This window comes from Archocentrus centrarchus, chromosome 21, assembly GCF_007364275.1.
Source record: "Archocentrus centrarchus isolate MPI-CPG fArcCen1 chromosome 21, fArcCen1, whole genome shotgun sequence".
Classification (NCBI taxonomy): Eukaryota; Metazoa; Chordata; class Actinopteri; order Cichliformes; family Cichlidae; genus Archocentrus; species Archocentrus centrarchus.
Genome location: NC_044366.1, coordinates 18,151,074 through 18,163,802, shown reverse-complemented (window position 1 = coordinate 18,163,802; position 12,729 = coordinate 18,151,074).

The window sequence follows — 12,729 nt, the reverse complement described above, 5'->3', positions numbered from 1 at the left end:
GTTTCTGTCATAAACTGATGTGGATTCGTGGCCAAATGACAACCCTCAAGTACGTGTTAGTGAATCATCAAAGTGACTGCAATTCAGCCTGTGGGAAATATGAAAATGGGAGCCATATTTTATGATACTCCTTTCAGAAGGTGCCAGGACAATCTGCTTAAAACTTGTGCATCTCAAGGTGGTGTTACAGAACAGTCTAAAGGGATCAAGCCATCCATTTTCTTCTGCTTACCCAATTTAGGGTCGCGGTTAGGCTGGAGCTGTCATAGGACAAGAGGTGGGGAACACACTGGACAGGCTTTCAGTCTCTCACAGGGCCAACCCAGAGGAAGCCAGAGCACCTGGAGAGAGCCCACGCAGATGCAAGGATAATACGAAAACTCCACACAGAAAGGCCCCAACCGGCCGGTGGATTTGAACCCAGCTGTGAGGTGATGGTGCTAACCACCACACTACCATGTAGTCCAAGCTTACATCACCTGGTATTCCCAGGCAGATTCCAACCCATGTGCTAACCAGGGCCAAGAATGCTTATCCTCGGGCATGCTCAGGTTTGCATAGCCATAAGCCGCCAAATATATCCATGAATAACTGTGGATATTAAATATTTTAGTTTAGGCCAAAGATGCCCTTGTTAGCCCTGTCCAGGGTGTACCCTGCCTTTTGCCCTATGATAGCTGAGGCAGACTCCCAGCTATCGTAGGGTTAATAAATGATTAAGAAACTATATGGATGGATGGCCAAAGGAGTGCGATGAAACAATAGAGACTGTCATCTGTGCAGTTATGTAGCTAAAACTGTACTGTATCACCTTCCACTGCAGCAGATTAATACAGTAACGTATTTGAGAAGAAGAGATGGTGTAGCCAATCTATCATGATTACATTTAAAATTAAATTAAAATATACTCTTATTACAGCCACTTCTGACTTGTCAAGGTGCCTGATGAACCGTAGCAGCAAAAAGTTCACAATAACGGGAAAATACCTAAATCTGTCTCCTTTAGATGAAAAGGAATCACTCTAGTAATCAAACATCCATACTTCTGAAATGCCTTAGTTTGCATGTTCTCTATCTCCCTTTTTTCCAGCATTTCCCATCTCTGCTTCTCATTAATGTGCTGTCTAACAAAGGCAGCACCAGAGGGACAGAAATCACCCGCTGTCATCACTTGTCTCTAGGCTGTGTGGATAAAAAAAAAAAAAGGTCAATGAGCATTTCGGGTGTCTGATGATATTTCATCCTTATTAGTCCTGAATGTAAGAAGCGTTCAGTGAATAATTATCAAAAATAGTGGAAAATCTCATACAAACACTTATGTTGCATATTTATTTTTGCCAGCAAGTGTTTGTCTATTAATAAAATATAGAGAGTCATAGAACAAGCACAGCGAGACTCTACAACTGTACTTTCCTCATATCTGTGCTGCCCTGGAGCAGCACAGATATTACATAATGAACATCGTACTGCACTCATAATTGCAATGTTTATGATGTTGGAGCACCAAGAGGCAATTCCAACTAAAACCAATGATACACATTTTTTTTTCCAAATTGAAAAAAAAATACAAAAAAATGATCACCTGTCCAAAGCATACCCGCTTTACCATTTAACTCCAAATTATTTCTGTTGTTTTTAAAATAATACTGTTTTCCCAGCAGTGTATTGCTGTGCAAGTTGTGTGCAGTCAGCTGTGGTTGTAAACTCAGCCTACTATAGATGATAAAAACAACCAGCTTTTAATAATATATGCTCACCAGCAACTTTATTGGGTAAACCTATCAACTACGCATTAATTCAAATATCTAATTAGCCAATCACATAGAAGCAGATCAATGCATTTAGGCATGCAGACATGGTCAAGATGACCTGCTGAAGTTCAAATTGTGCATCAGAATGGAGAAGAAAGGTAATTTAAGTGGCTTTAAATGTTGCATGGCTGTTAGTAGCAGACGAGGTGCTCTGAGTATTTCAGAAACTGCTGATTTCCTGGGATTTTCCCGCGCAATAATCTCTAGGATTTACAGAGAATGGTCTGAAAAAGAGCAAATATCCAGTGAGCAGTAGTTCTCTGGGTGGTGAGAGAAGAATAGCCAAACTGCTTTGAGCTGATAGGAAGGCAACAGGAACTCAAATACCCACTGGTTACGACCAAGGTATGCAAAGAGCATCCCTGAAAGCACAGCAGAAGACCACTCCAGGTGCCACTCGTATCAGCTAAGAACAGGTGCTTTTTATATTGTAAGGTAAAGACTATACAATAATAAAATACAATAATTACAGAGAAAACCCAACAGTCAAAATAACCCCCTATTAGCAAGCACTTGGTGACAGTGGAAAGGAAAAACTCCCTTTTAACATGAAGAAACCTCTGGCAGAACCAGTCTCAGGGAGGGGCAGTCATCTGCCACAACTGGTTGGGGGTGAGGGGAGAGAGGCAGGACAAAAGACACACTAAGGAAGAGAGCCAGAGATTAATAATAACTAATGATTAAATGCAGAGGGGTGTATAAACAGAGTAAAAAGAGGTGAATGAAAAGAAATATCATCAGTGCACCCAGCAGCCTAGGTCTATAGCAGCATAACTAAGGGTAAGGTAAGGCCTTGTATCAGTGGTTCAGGCTGGTGGTGGTGTAATTGTGTGTGGGATATTTTTTGTGGGACACATTAGGTCCCTTAGAATCAACTGAGCACGGCTTAAATACCACAGTCTACCCAAGTATTGTTGCTGACTACAGTGTACCCATCTTCTAATTGCTGCTTCCAGCAAGATAATGCACCAATCACAAAGAGCAAATCCTCTCAAACTGCTTTCTTGAACATGACAATGAGTTCATTGTACTCAAATGGCCTCCACAGTCATGAGATCTCAATCTAATAGAGCACCTTTGGGATGCATCACGGATGTGCAGCCGACAACTCTGTGTGATGTGTAGTGTCATTATGGACCAAAATCTCTGAGTAATCTTTCTGGTACCTTCTTGAATATATGCCACAAAATATTTAAGGCAGTTCTGAAGGAGGCGGGGGTACTAACAAGGTGTAGCTAATAAAATTATATTTCTCATGGAACACTTTTTTTTTTAACAGTATAACTCATTTTCTTATTTCCTGTGCACACACACAACTCAACACCCCCCCAAAGCTGCTGCCAAAAATAGAGTCTATGTATATATGTCACTCTAACACAGCTGAATGTTAAAATTGTATTTTCTAAACAGGAATTTGACAAGTAGATTGGCAGCTCAAGATTAATATGGAGTAAAAGGCAAACAAAAACTGATTATGTGCTGCAGCAACTGAATTGTAGGTCAATAAAAAGCTGATTGAGGACCACTTAGTGCCAGACCAATTCTCCCTACCGTCCTAGCTTCTGGTCAGTGGAGACTGAATGAAGTCAAGCCCTTTGTTCCCTTGATGGCAGCATACTCAGAGGTCATGCTTTAAACTCAATTCTACACTCTGAAGTCAGTTAATCACTTAAGTGACCCCCTCAGTGGCACATAGCCCTTTCCCTCAAGCCTTTTGGATATACTTCAGTGACCTCAGGTTTCAAAATGAGAACTGGCTTGTTGCTCACCAAGATACTAAAAGATATGAGGTCTTCACCAAGCTCCGAGTTTGATAAGGTGCCTGCTGTAGAGTGTTTGTGCAACAGATTTCATTATTAATTAATAAATGCAAAAGCACTGATTCAGTCGGGGTCCACCAGTTCTATCAGTCTCAGCTGACAATTAAAGGATTTAGGATTAGGGAGGAGCACTTAAACTGAGGCACACATGAACAAATGAACTCAATCCCTCTGAGCCAATAAAGCCCCGCTCCCTGAGGGACTGAATCCAACAAACGGGATGGGAGTGTGTAAAAAGCAATCAGTTTGATTTTATTTGTAATAAGAGTCTCTGACTCTTGTGACACACAACACAATATTTTCTGTAGGGAATTGTTTTAATACCAGTTCACGCTAATCTGCTCTGTCAAGACTGACTGTCTTACCTTTTGTATAAAAATGTTGTTTATCTTTTATTTTAAAATTAGCAGGCAGGTAATAATAAAATATTTTAAGGCATTTAAAAAAAAAAAACATGTTCAGCAGTACTTATCATTAGTTTCACAATATAATTAGGATTTCAGTTTTAGATGGCTAGTAAAACATTTACATATCCATTATGATGTGTGTGTTTTTTTTTTTTAAATCTATGAACATTGATATTTATTATTACTTTCTCTCAGGATATTTTTTACATTCTTTCTTATAAGTAAAACACACACGATACAACAATCTAATGTGTGTCTGCTGGAAGAAAATTCGCATTTTCAAGCCAGACATTAGAGAGGCAACAGTCTCATTTAGGCTCATTTCCTGAAATGTCAAACTGCTGCTTAACTTAAATGAATCAGTCTGATTATTCACTCACTGGCCTTTATCACTTTCATCCAGATTAGAAGATTATTAGAGCATCAAATCAGCTCGCACATCAACCAGAAAGGTTAAAACTGCAGCTATAGTACAATTAATTTGATAAGTCATAATGATAAGTTATCAATTTAATAAGCCACAAAAGTCATTTCTGACATCCCAACTTAATAATTTATGAGGCTTATTTATTAAGATGTCTAAATGTGCCTGGGTTATTCCTTTGAAATGCTGGTTCAAATATTTATGTCACAATAAAACAGCAATTGCATCTGCTATTTCTCTGTAGTTTACACTCACAGGACTCTTTATTAGGTACACCTTGCTTGTACAGGGTTGGGCCTCCTTTTTTCCATAAACACTGCTTTAATTCTTTGTGGCACTGATTCAACAAACTGCTGGAAACATTCCTCAGAGCTTTTGGTCCCTACTGACATGACAGCATCATACAGTTGCTTGGATGGGATGGACATGGCCAGTAACAATACTCAGGTAGGCTGTGGTGTTTAAATGATGCTCAATTGACACTAAGGGGACCATACAGCATTACACCGCCACCACCAGCCTAAACCATCAATACAAGGGAGGATGGATGCATGCTTTCACATGCTGTTTACATCAAATTATGATCCTGCCATCCAAATGTTGCAGCAGAAATCAAAACTCATCAGACCAGGCAACGTTTTTCCAATTATCCGGTCTTCTGTTGTCCAGTTTAGGTGAGCTTGAGACCATTCTCTGTAAATCCTAGATATGGTTGTGTGGAAAAATCCCAGTAGATCAACAGTTTCTGAAATTCTCAGACTAGCCCATCTGGCATCAACAACAATCATGTCATTTTCATAGTTGTTAATATGGAGTCTATACTAGAACTCACAGGCAGCTCATCAAATAAGGTCCACGCTTGTATTTGTGCTGTTTCGGATTGTGTAGAGTGTGTAACGCATCGATTAGAAAGACCAAATAAGATATGCAAATCAAATGATCCCCCAAGGTTTATCATTAATACAGCAAGCACAGAGTTAGTCAGCCTACAATTTTAGATTCAATCTTGTATCCAAATGAATGACTGTCTTATTTCCATCAATAAATGAATGAACTTTTGCTTCAAGCAGATTAGCAGTTTTACAAATATTTCAAGACTAAGAATGATGCTGTTTAAAGTGATACTAAATCAGACCAACTCATGAAATGTAATCAATTATTTCAGGTTCATGGGCACAAATATTTTCAGTTTTGGACATAAAAATCAATCACATATACTTTACCAATTCCAGCTGAAAAGAGCAACAAAGTCCACTTGAGGAGGCAAGAGGGTGGGTAGTGGTGTAATAGGACTTTCATCCAAGTGTGTGGGTGTGTGTGTGTGTGTGTGTGTGTGTGTGTGTGGGGGGGGGGGGGGGGGGGGTCTATTTATTTCTACACTTACATTTCATTCTCACTCACATTTAAGTGAGGTTTAGGCACCAAAACTACTTAGAGTTAGAACATCTTGATTTAGGTAAAGCCATATTTGGTAGAAAGTTTCATTTGTTTTCACGGTCTCAAAATAAAATATTTGGTACAGGCACAAAACGTCTTTCCAGTTGAAATACGTTACTTTCAAAGTCATTATGACACTTGTGATAAACAGGGCGGTTTGTACCGCTGTGCATAAACAAAAACACACTATATTCCATGAATATTTCACAAATTGCAATGAGAATGGGAGTCATTGTAGGAGTCTAAATCAGATCACATTCAAAAGCTTGTAATAAAAGCAGAATTGCAGATAGATAATAGATCTAAAGCATTCAATTCAAAGAGCAGCTTAAAAAGATCCCCTTGGCAACCTGAAGTAGAAAAGAGGTATAAACCTGGCTTTAAGAACATGAATTTCCTCATTTGAAGTATTATCTTCAAAGTTGAACCAAGAACAGTAGACAAAGCTTAAAGAATTATGAATAATACAGCAATGTTTTTACAATGTATGCAAATTCTATATGAAGACAAAAAGATTTAAATGTAAAATGTCTGTAGTCGTCTTTCCACCTTCAGAGCATAAAGAATAACAAGACCCATCACTGATAGACATATCCTCCCAGGATTAATAAAAATATAAAATAAATGTAGAAGTCAGGATAAAATTACATCCCCAGTTTCTAACAGAAAACCCACAACAGCAAGGACGGGAAGACGGACTGTATGACAACAATATCCTCCTGCTTTATTTTGTGTGGGAGGATAAAAAATTGAGCACACTTAAACTGGAAAATTAATCTTTTACTTCTGAGCGATGCCACAGATTACAGAATACAATCTATAAATTTTGAAGCATATGTAAAGTAGTTGTTTATCAACTAAGAGATTTAACTAATTTTACTTCATAGTTTCTAAAAGTAGTCACTTAACTGACAAAGAAAGGATCATCAGTTTTATTTATTGCAAAGTGTAGTCTCCAGCGTCAATGATTGTTTGCTTGTTTGTTGTACAGTAAGAATCTAGTCTTAGCTTTATTCTTTTTTAGTGCACATCTGACTTTCTTTTAAAGAGCCAAAATTCTGATTTGCAGTTGCTCATCTTAATTTGGTAGCTAGGATTTATCCAAAAAGTGCTCACACTGACAGGCCAGCCACGTAATGCTGAAAGTGTCCAGTTAGCTGGGAGTATTGCGGCATCTGAAAGTTCAAATGAATAAGCCCAGAAGGGCTCTTATACATCTCTGAACATTGTCCTCTAATGATAATGTCATTTTATGTTTTTCCATGTGCCTTAAACAATAGAAAAAAATAATCACAGTGGAGTGAAAGTTGTACATTTTGCATCAGATGCACGCAGTTGATATACTTTAAAGCGATGACAGGTAAGTTTTGTCTTATCTATGTCATAACAGGAGATCAGTGATGCTATTAACCGAGTCATCTCAGTGCATTCTCAGTTCAAGTTCCTCCACTGTTTTTCACACTTGAGTACATTACTGCATTGTGAGCATCACCATGCATGAATGCACGCCTGTATTTTGAGCAATTTACAACAGATTGCATAAGCAAACATAGTACAAACTGTTCTTAAAATATTCAATAATTATTCTGAATATTTATAGGGACGCTTTGAGTTAAAGGAAAACAATTTGGGGAAGACCCTCCCAAGAGCTTCACTCCTGCAATAAGAGATTTTCTCCCATAATCAAGCTAAATTCAAACAATATGGTAAGAGTGAAAAAACAAAATTTCAACTTTTGACATTTAAAATGCGAATTCAGGTTACCCTGATAATTCTAAATTTGCCCTGGTAATTACATGGTAATTATCCTGCAGCAGCTGCAAGAACAATTCTGCACAAATTTCTATCAAACATTTTTCATTTCCACAAATTCTTTATAGTGTTTATAATGCAACAAATTTGAAAGTTTTGCAAATATTACCTAAAGATGCTACCAGCGTCCCATGCAGCCTGCTACTGTAGTTAATGACTGAAAGCTTCTGCACACTCTCTTAATCCAGATGTTGACACATCCAAGCACGTACGTCCGATTCTAAGATTTCCAGAGTGTCGTGCTAGTCACAGGTCACAATCAGCATGGTGCAGCAGGATCCAGCAACGCCTTCAAACTGATCTCAGAGCAGTGCGAACAGACCGTGTCAGCCTGAGAGCTCAGCAGTGTGCCAGTCAGCTGCTGACTTCTTCTGAGCAGCAGTTGCTAGGTGATTACTCAACTCCAGTCACTGAGCACACAGGAGAGCATGCTCAATCTCAGTCTCTCCCTCTCTCTCTCTCTCTCTCTCTCTCTCTCCCTCTCTCTCTCTCTCTCTCTCTCTCTCTCTCTCTCTCTCTCTCTCTCTCTCTCTCTCTCTCTCTGTGTCACAAGCTCAAGCTTATCTATTCACACAATACTGATTCATTGCTCATTTTCAGACTGACCACCTTCAAAAAGCAAGAGCTAAAGAAAAGTGAGGCCAGTCACACACAGGACGTAAAGACTAATAATCAGGAATATTAAAAACATGTTATACCAGGGGGTGTGTTTCTGCTAACTTAAAACTCTTCAGGGAGAAACTTGATTTAATTAAAAATACATAGGTAGGGCACACTGACTGAGTTGCATAGACAACTGAGCTATAAAGAAATTAATTGGAATACTAAATTTAAAATAGTTCTGTGTTTCCAGTTTAATGCATTTTCCACAGAAATTGAAAAAAAGTATGAATATAAATTAGTTCTTAAATAAGGCAGCTTTGCTGTCTCATAAAACAGCAGCTTTATGCAGAGTTAACACACTGCATTTTTGTATCCTGGCTTGTTATGGTTTTCTAATATATGACATTAAAAATGTGTGATTTGACAGTTAAGGAGTTGTTTACTGTATTTCCAGAACTTACGTGTTTCTTATTAAACGCTAAAGACACTAAAATATGAGTTGTGGAGAGTTGGTGGAACTTAACCAAAACAACCCAATACCAGCTTGATATTTATAAATTTTATAGATTTATAAAGATTTAAATTTTATTCATTATCCTTTGTGCATTCAACCCTAAAAACATACACACTGCCATTTCTAGTGTCTTTGACCTTGTTATTAATCAGAGCCACAAGACAGCTATATTAGACACTGAGGTCATTTTTAAAACCAAGAAATTATTCACACTGCAAGTACTCACTTTATTAAATACACCTGTTCAACTTCTTGTTAACCCAAATATGCACAATGCACAAAACGTTGAACCTTGAAACGCATGTACTACAGCAGCAAAAAACCAAATTAGGTGCCATTCCTGTCAGCTTTGAACAGGGAACTGAGGCTACAATTCACACGGGCTCACCAAAATTAGGTGCTGGTGGTGGTGTAATGGTGTGGGGGGTACTTTCTGGCACAATTTGGGCCTCTTAGTACTGACTAAGCATTGTTTAAATGCCACAGCTTACCTGAGTATTGTTGCTGACCGTGTCCATCCCTTTATGACAATGTACCCATCTTCTGATGGATGCTTTCAGCAGGATAACATGCCATGTTGCAAAGATCAAATTATCTCAAACTGGTTTCTTGAGTTCATTCAAATGGCCTCCATAGTCACCAGATCTCAATCGAGTAGAGCGCCTTTGGGATCTGGTGGAATGGGGGAGTCGCACCGTGGATGTTGCAACTGTGTGATGTAAATATGGAGCAAAGTCTCTGAAGAATGTTTCCAGCTTGTTGAATCTATGCTACGAAAAATTACAGCAGTTCTGAAGGCAAAAGAGGGCCCACCCTAGTAACTAATGAAGCAAGGTGACATGGCCAGTGAATGTATACGTAAGAGTATATCATCAGCAAAGTTGAAAAAAATAGAAATGAAAAGAAGTTAGAAAGCAAAATCCTAGACCAAGTGTTGCCTAATGGATCTTTGCTTCATTTTAAAAAATATTTTAATTATTAACTGATGTGATATTTGTTTCAGTAGTTTGAGATTTAGCTTTCTCTTTGTTTTGTTATTGTATTCTTTGGCATTGTTTCATATTGTGAATGCTGAGGGTGTGGGGGATATTAGCTCTTTAAGAGTTTAATTAAAAGCAATAATTTGAATTTAAAAATATGTTCTCGAAAATGTTTAACTAAACTAATAAACTGAAAATGTTTCCTAAAAGCTTAGCCCTTTGCTGCTGTATTGACTGTAAAACTAAATTTGAAGGCTTTTAGCTTTCCACAGGTGAGGAGGTGCTACATTACACGTTTTATCTCTCCTAATCCATCGAGAACAATTGAGTCACTTTATTTTCCTAAAGTATTTTGTCACTTATATCCTAATTTCTCAAAATACGTCAATATGAAATAAATAGTCATCCAGTTTATAGACATTGAAATATGATATAGAAAAAGAGTGGATTAAAATGTGAGAATGTGCTGAAACACAGACCGATCAGGTGTAGGTGTGTGTCACCGAATCACCATCCAATCTGACAGCCTGTCACATCTGACCGAGAGAACAAAAGGGGTTTAGCTGCAGCAACAACTTCAGGAAAATCCTGCAAATGAAATCATATTTTGATTTGACAATTGTCATCTTGAATTTGAATAAATACAGGCTTGTACTGTACAGGCACTAGCCTAAATTATATTTTGTGGCTTCTCAAGACTGTGGAAGAAGAAGATATGCCATTTCCCTGATGTCACAAATTTGATCTGTATGACTATGTGCTTTAACTTGAAGGTTCAACTGAGCTCTTGGCTACTGGTTACATTTCTCTGCCTCACAGTAATGTGGCTGAGAACTGAACTGAAATAATTCCTGTGAAAGATTTTAAGTCATGCTGAGGATTGAATTTCAAAAGTAAACACCTCAAAAAGTTTACAGCCATGGTGGCAGCGTTATCATAGATGTGAGGGTATAAAGTGGCTCTTCAAGGAAACCACAGTGTGAAACAGATAACAATAACAGACAAATGTTATTTATGATTAGCAATAGCTGGATAAAAAGATGGATGATTTCCAAATTTCACAACAAACATGAATGACAGCACCTGGATTATGGCATGGATGCAGGGTCAGCAGGGTTCATCCATTATTTTCCATCCATCCATTATTTTCAGACAGACTGCTAGTCTGTCTGAAAATAATTATAAAGGGCAGCTGCAGCTTCATGGGTCCTGTTTTATTTTAGAGGAGGCTCGTGACAATGTAACAACTCAGAGCGGAGATGAGGTAATAATACGATTTTAATACAATCCTTCTTTTCTTTCATTGCACATATTCACTGACCACTCACTATCAGGGGATATATGTGGCCTCATTTTTCCAACCTCCCCTTTACCCAGTCTTCAGATACTAGAGGGAATGTTGCATCCCTGTCACTTCCTATTCATCACTTTTGTCCACAGGCTGCCCACCCAGTTGCTTCTATAGGCTGATAATACTGACATATCAACCTTCCACCAAGGTTCAGTGACTAACACACATGCCTCAAGCATGAAAACACACAAAATATATAAGGAATATATGCGAACTATATATATCCCTACAAAACTGCTCTGTCAGATGTGGCAGAATATAACAAAGCCAGGCTGTCTGCAGGCTGATGTGATTGTAATAGAGCCGCCTTGCCACCCTATAAGCACAAATTACAATTGTGTTGTTTCAATCACGGTGGCCATCGGAAGCAGGAAACAAGTTGATGACCAGGCCATCTAAGCTTCAGTCAGCCTCCCTGTGTATGCTGAGCTTGGCTCATGTCTGCTGTGTAAAACAAACAGAACACGGACAGAATCCAGCTTCTGTCACGTGCCGAGCTACATGAAAGGCGCTCTCAATGGTCGGACGATTCAACATAAGAACATAAATATTAAACTGCACGCATGAGTGCTCAGGCTTCAGTATGTGTAATTGTCATCCACCAAGACATGCAAAATTTAAAGGAACAAATATGGTGCAAAATGTCCGGTTAGCATCAGCTCTATGTAGAAAACATATCTGTGCAGACTGGTGAAAATCAAAGGAAAAATCTGAACCTTTGACTGCTATAGTAAGGGGATCCTGTGGCTGATGCTATGCAAGGGGGGGGGGGGGGGGGGGGGGGTCACTGAATGGCTCGAGGTGTATCATAATGATGTGAATCATAAGGTATGGCTTTCACAGTTACCAAATCTCAACCTAATTTATCATCTCTGGAAGAGTATTTCACTGACATTTCAGGCACCAATCTCCAATACCACCACCATCGAAACACCAAATGAGATAATATATATATTATCTGGATATTTTATTAGGTCCACCTGTTCAACCGCTCCTTAATGCAACTATCAAATTTGGTAACAACGGGCTGGTCTGAGTATTTCAGAAACTGCTGATCTACCTGGATTTTCCCACACAGTCATCTCTAGGGTTTACCAAGAATGGTCTGAAAAAGAGAAAATATCCAGTGAGTAGCAGTTCTCTGGGTCAAAATTCCTTGCTGATATCAGAGGTCAGAGGAGAATGGTCAAAATGTTTCAAGCTGACACAAAGGCAACAGTAACTCAAATAACCACTCATTACAACCAAGGTATACAGTAGAGCATCTCTGAATGCACAGCGAATTAAACCTTGAAGGAGATGGCTGAAGCAGCAGAAGACCACACCAGCTGCCACACGTGTCAACGAACAATTTGCCCTTGCTAAAATTTGCAAGGGCTCACCAAAATTGGAAGACAGACGATTGGAAAAACGTTGCCTGATCTGATGAGTCTCGATTTCTGCTGTGACATTTGGATGGCAGGGTCAGAATTTGGTGTAAATAACATGAAAGCGTGCCTCAATCCTGCCTTGAATCAATGGTTCAGGCTTTTTTTGGTGATGTAATGATGTGGATCATATTTTCTTGGCA